Genomic DNA, 6000 nt, shown 5'->3' with positions numbered 1-6000 from the left:
GACCTGCTTTGCTCCTATTCTAAACACAATCACAGCCCACCTTGCCTCCACAATCACAGCCCACAGCCACCACCTTTCAGCCCCAACGTGCCTTTGGGAACTGCTGGAAAGGAGGCTTCATCCTCAGCGAGGCGTGCTCAGCCTACACGGGATGGGCTTCAGGCACATCTCCACCTGCAGAAACAGACCACCATCAGGAACTGCAACGCCAGACATCCTTTTTCCTCTACAACACCTTTCTCAGGAACAAAACAGCATTCAAGTGATGTGCTTTGCTCCAATGCTAAAGACTGATGTTACAGCCCACCTTGCCTGTGGCACCTGATAACCAGAAGAGAAAGCAACCGCAGCGCTTGGAAACCATCACTGCATGTGCTGCTCCTTGTCGCTCTCCAGCCTTATCTCAAATCCTCAGCCATTTCTGTGGAGAGCTAGCCATGGCACCTGCAAAGCAAGACAGAGACACTCCTTAGTCACCTCGCGCTACTTGGCTATTGCACTCCAACCAAGCTCATGACCAGCCCCCTTCTCGTGCTGCTCTTCAGGGTGCAGTTTGGTCCTTTGAGACTGTGTGAGACACCTGCAAAAGAAGAAAAGCATAGGGTGAGGCAGAATCAAAAGCTACAGAACAGCTAGGATAGTTACTTTCATCTGCTGCCTTACCTCTGCCCGCTCACCTGCCCCTAAGGCAGATGCTTCCATCTGCCCTCTTAAGCCAGCTACACCACCTCGAAAAGAGAAAGAGGGGACACTTAGAATGACAGGGAGAACCACAACTCAAAAATAACTGCTTCATCACTCACCTTGCCAGAGGCAGCTCTGGCTGTGACGTCCTAGGTTGTAGGCTGTGTTTCAGCTTTCACAAATGAAAACATAGTCAGAAGATAACCATTCAGCTGCCGGCATTAGCACCCATCCCTCAGCAACACAAGGGGCCCCATTTCCAATGTTATTGTTTCAAAACAGCAGACAACTTGCCTAGGCACCTCACAACACCTAGGGTTTTTATGGTTTTTAGGGTTAGGGCTTTAGGATTTTACGTTTCGGGTGGTAAGGGTTTTTAAGGTTTTGGGTTTAGGGTTTTTATGGTTGAGACTAGTGTTTTTAGGGTTAGGGTATTAAGTGTTCTCAGGTTTGGGGCTTCAGGGTTTTTAGGGTTAGGATTTTAAGAGTTTTTAGGGTTGGGGCTTCAGGGTTTTTAGGGTTAGGTTTTTAGGATTAGGGCTTTAGGTTTTTCAGGGTTAGTGTTCTAAGAGTTTTTACGGTTAGGGCTTTAGGATTTTTAGGGTTAGGGTTGTAAGGGCTTTTACGGTTAGGGCTTTAGGGTTTTTAGGGTTTTAAGGGTTTTTAGGGTTAGGGCTTTAGGGTTTAGAATTACAACTCTAACCCCTAAAAACCGCTTCCCCCCTCAGTACCTGCTTTTGATCAGCAGGTGGCCCCAGCGGGCGCACACGGGCGCCACCGTACATGCGCGGGGTCGAGCCGCCTGCAGTACTTTCGTTTCACCAGGAGGTGGTGGCACAGGGCACCCGCCGTCGCCAGCGCGCATGCGCGGCGCAGCGGCGCCTGCAGTACCTCTTTTTGTTCAGCAGGTGGCGGCAGGCGTCCGCTGTTGCCACCGCGCCTGCGCGGATCCGATCCCCCTTCAGTATCTCTTTTTGATCAGCAGGTAGCGGCAGAGGGCACCCGCGGGCTTCACTACGCCTGCGCGGCGCCATGCCGCCTGCAGTACCTCATTTGGTCAGCAGGTGGCGGCAGAGGGCGCCAGCGGGCGACACAGCGCATGCGCGGTGTGGCGTCACCTGCAGTATCTACTTTTATTCAGTAGGTGGCAGCAGGAGTGCGAGGGTGACACCGTGCATGCGCGGGGTCGTGAAGCCTCAGTACTTTATTTTGTCCAGTAGGTGGCGGCAGCGGGCGCCCGCGGGCTCCACTGCGCATCCGCGGCGCCCTGCCGGCTGCTGTAACCGCGGCTTCCCATACTGTTTTCCCGTAAAAAGCACAAAGGAAAATTGCAGAAATTTGCACCACACGCTGTCTTAGGTAGGAAGTAACTGCCTTGAGCAATGTGCCGCTCGCAGCTTGGAAGCTGAGCGGAGGCAAGCAGAAACACTACATTTTTTACCAGGACAAATAAGGCAGGGAGATGATCATAACTAACCCAACGTGGCCAACGGGAAGCTCAGAGCCCAAAGACCAGAACTCTCAGCTTGCTGCGGGGACCAGGTTCTGATGGCGGCTTGACGCTGCGGACACTGCAAAGCCAGCCCCGGGCTTCCCGACCTGCAGCCCAGTGCCCATGGCTGCAGTGCAGCTGCAGACCCATGCCTGCCAGCACCTGAAATCCCTGCCTGGGCTTTCCCTGCCCTGGCTGCCAATCCCGCGGGACCCGTCGTCCCTGACTCCCTCCCCTGCCCTGGGGGTCCTGCCAGGAACCCCCAGCGCCCCCCCCCCCCCACTTGCACCTCTGCAAGCAGACCCGGCCAACCCAGAGCAGCCCCCCCCCCCGGCCCAGGGAGCAAAGATAGCACAGGGCTGCTCCGCCAGTTCCACAATAGGCAGCTACCCCACCACCCAGCAGGGCTGCCCCCACACTCCGAGGGGCCATCCACATCCAGCAGCCAACTGACATGGGAACAACCTGCCCCCGGCCCCTGCCACCTCCACACCCACCCCGCTACAGAACCTGCACCCGCACACATCATGACAGCCACTTCCCGGGGCTGCAACCACCAAAAGGTGTGCGGGTTAGAAAGTAAACTTTACTAAACTGCTCTGCAGGACTCCCAGGAGGGGGGCTGCGGTGGGGTTCCCTGCCCAGTAGTTCTCCCCTTCCCCTGGCGGGCAAGGCATCGAGTGGCATCTGTCTGTCCCTGCGTCCATCCCTGCGTGGGGAACGGATGCTGGAAGCGGGCTTCTCACTATCGCTTTTGGTAGTTGTGGAGTAATTGCCTGAAGTAACTAGGCAAATTAAACTAATATTCACCTTTTAAAGAAGGCTTTCAAGGTGGAGGGTAGCTGTGCTACCTAGGCGTTCCCTAGGCCTCCAACCTGAGATGCTATTGCACAAGATGCTGACTCTAAGAAAAAGGACGGAGCGTAGAGCAGAGTGGAAACGCCGTGGCTAGGCTCTGTGACCAGACGGGGACCCTATAAAGAGGCTGGGCCAATATAAATCAGTTGGACTTCAGGTAAAAATGCTTTGGGAACCAACATATAGCCCTAAATGTTCTCTAGGGCTTTCTGTGCACCCACAGCATTTCCTGTATAGAAAGGTAGTTTGTCTTGATCTTGATGCATGGCAAACTCGTGGGCTGAGTTTATGACAACAAAAGACTGGTTATTAGAAGCTGCTTCTCAGTGTTTCATGCAACTCCATACATATTAGCTAATGTAGACTAGAAGTTCAAGAGTTCACCATACTTCATCATATATCATTTATGTGAATTTCATTTATATACGTATCTGCTGCACTGACTTAAAACCCATCCCCACACTCTCCAAGGCACGACCCCAGCCCAAATACAGACACGGCCTTTCAGCCCCAACGTGCCTTTGGGAACTGCTGGAAAGGAGGCTTCATCCTCAGCGAGGCGTGCTCAGCCTACACGGGATGGGCTTCAGGCACATCTCCACCTGCAGAAACAGACCACCATCAGGAACTGCAACGCCAGACATCCTTTTTCCTCTACAACACCTTTCTCAGGAACAAAACAGCATTCAAGTGATGTGCTTTGCTCCAATGCTAAAGACTGATGTTACAGCCCACCTTGCCTGTGGCACCTGATAACCAGAAGAGAAAGCAACCGCAGCGCTTGGAAACCATCACTGCATGTGCTGCTCCTTGTCGCTCTCCAGCCTTATCTCAAATCCTCAGCCATTTCTGTGGAGAGCTAGCCATGGCACCTGCAAAGCAAGACAGAGACACTCCTTAGTCACCTCGCGCTACTTGGCCATTCCACTCCAACCAAGCTCATGACCAGCCCCCTTCTCGTGCTGCTCTTCAGGGTGCAGTTTGCACCTCTGAGCCTGTGCGAGACACCTGTGAAAGAAGAAAAAAAGCATAGGTTGAGGCAGCATTCAAAGCTGCAGCACAGCTAAGACAGTTACTCTCATCTGCTGCCTTACCTCTGCCCACTCACCTGCCCCTGAGGCAGATGCTTCCATCTGCCCTCTTAAGCCACTCCTTTTAATGCACGCCAGGATCCCATTGGCCCTCTTGGCTACCAGAGCACACTGCTGGCTCATGGTCAACCTGTCGTCTACCAGGACCCCCAGGTCCTTCTCAGAGCTCCTCTCCATCAGGTTGTCCCCCAGCCTTTACTGATACATGCAGTTGCTCCTTCCCAGGTGCAGGACTCTACACTTGCTCTTATTAAACCTCATTTGCTTTCTTCCTGCCCATCTTTCCAGCCAGTCCAGATCTCACTGAATGGCAGCACAGCCTTCTGGCGTGTCAGCCACTCCTCCCAGCTTTGTGTCATTGGCTTACTTCCCTCATCAAGGTCGTCGCTGAAGATGTTGAACAGGTCTGGACCCAGCACCAACCTCTGGGGAACACCGCTAGTCACAGGTCTCCAGCCGGACTCTGCACCGCCAATCACCATGCTCTGAGCTTGGCCAGTCAGCCAGTTCTCAACCAACCTTACTGTCCACTTGTCTATCCCACACTTTCTCAGCTTTGCTAGCAGAATGTTGTGGGAGACAGTATCAAAAGCCTTGCTAAAGTCAAGGTAGATGACATCCACTGCTCTTCCCCCATCTACCCAGCTGGTGATGACATCACAGAAGGCAATGAGGTTGGTCAAGCATAACTTCCCGTTGGTGAATCCATGCTGACTACTCCTTATAACCTTCTTCTCTTCCAATTGCTTGGAGATGGCATCCAGAACAAGCTGTTCCAACAAAAAACTCACACCCATTTTTCATGGTAAAACTTTGTGATATCATGTACTGACTAATAAACTGTTTTCTGGTATTTGATCACTCTTTGCACAGCAGGGCTTGGCTCTTGGTGGTGCAGGGAGGAGTACACTACATTGTACCATGCATCTGAACAAAGGTGAGAGGATCCCATCAGCTTCTTAATGCATGCACACATCCTCTGAGTCTGCCCCTCCCCATTAACTTAACACTGCAGGCTCTCAACAGCCATCCTACACAGGAAAACATGGGTACCCACCTAGCCTAGTATTCCTGACCAGATCCCACTTCTTACATCTGAGCAGCAAACTGCAGCTCTTGCTTGATAGGCTTATGTAGGTTGGTCCTGGTACAAAAGTTAGGGAATCACTGACAGCTGGGACTGCGACACCACCAGAAAACTACGCATCCAGAAAAACACACATCTCAGTAATATTACTGGTAGGAAGCAAGTGTCTTTTAGATGCAGGCTTAGACAGTTCGCTCACTTCCAGGACATGGAAAATTTCCCCCTTGCAATTGTACCAGGTCAGTATATGAAACAACTTGAAAGGTAAGGTACTCAGAGATTCTTTATCCAGAAACCTGCTGTGACTTTACTTTCCTTCCCTCTGTCACACTATACCTCTACCACCCTACAGCTCTCTTAATACATCCAGACATCTTATATTACAGTCCAGTGCCACCTGCAACCCAGCCTCACACTGGCAGTTCCTCCACCCCACGGCAGGTCGCAGGGGAGATCCTGACACTCCTCACCAACAGCAAAGATCCATTTTGCCCCTGAAGTTAGCATGGTCTGACAGACTTGATTCAGACCTTGTGCCAGACGCCCCACAGTCTAACGAGCGCACCTCGGAGTCCAGCGCGGCCGCTGTGCCGTCCCACTGCACTGACTCACGGAGGGAGAACCCAGAAGGCCGCGAGCCGCTTTCCCCGCCCGACAGCCCCTACTTCGCGGCACAGAGCGCCGGGAGGACCCTATGTGGCGGCACGGTGCAAAGCGGCAGCAGCCGGTGCCGCCGCGAACGGCTCCTCCTCGCAGGGACCTCGCGGCCGGCAGCGGGGCTTGATAAC

The 6000-nt window shown here is 53.1% G+C and overlaps 1 long non-coding RNA gene across 1 annotated transcript; it reads right to left on the bottom strand.

Annotated features, from left to right (window-relative positions):
• Positions 1–3423: 3423 nt before the first annotated feature.
• LOC118175851 lies at positions 3424–4122 on the bottom strand. The gene is made up of 2 exons (XR_004755159.1): positions 3770–4122; positions 3424–3636 (listed from the first exon to the last, which is right to left on the bottom strand). It is a non-coding gene; the product is annotated as an uncharacterized LOC118175851 (long non-coding RNA).
• Between the last annotated feature and the right edge of the window lie 1878 nt (positions 4123–6000).

This window comes from Oxyura jamaicensis, chromosome 18 (genome assembly GCF_011077185.1).
Source record: "Oxyura jamaicensis isolate SHBP4307 breed ruddy duck chromosome 18, BPBGC_Ojam_1.0, whole genome shotgun sequence".
Classification (NCBI taxonomy): domain Eukaryota; kingdom Metazoa; phylum Chordata; class Aves; order Anseriformes; family Anatidae; genus Oxyura; species Oxyura jamaicensis.
The sequence above is the reverse complement of the archived record's forward strand: the minus strand, read 5'-3'. Positions and strand labels throughout refer to the sequence as shown.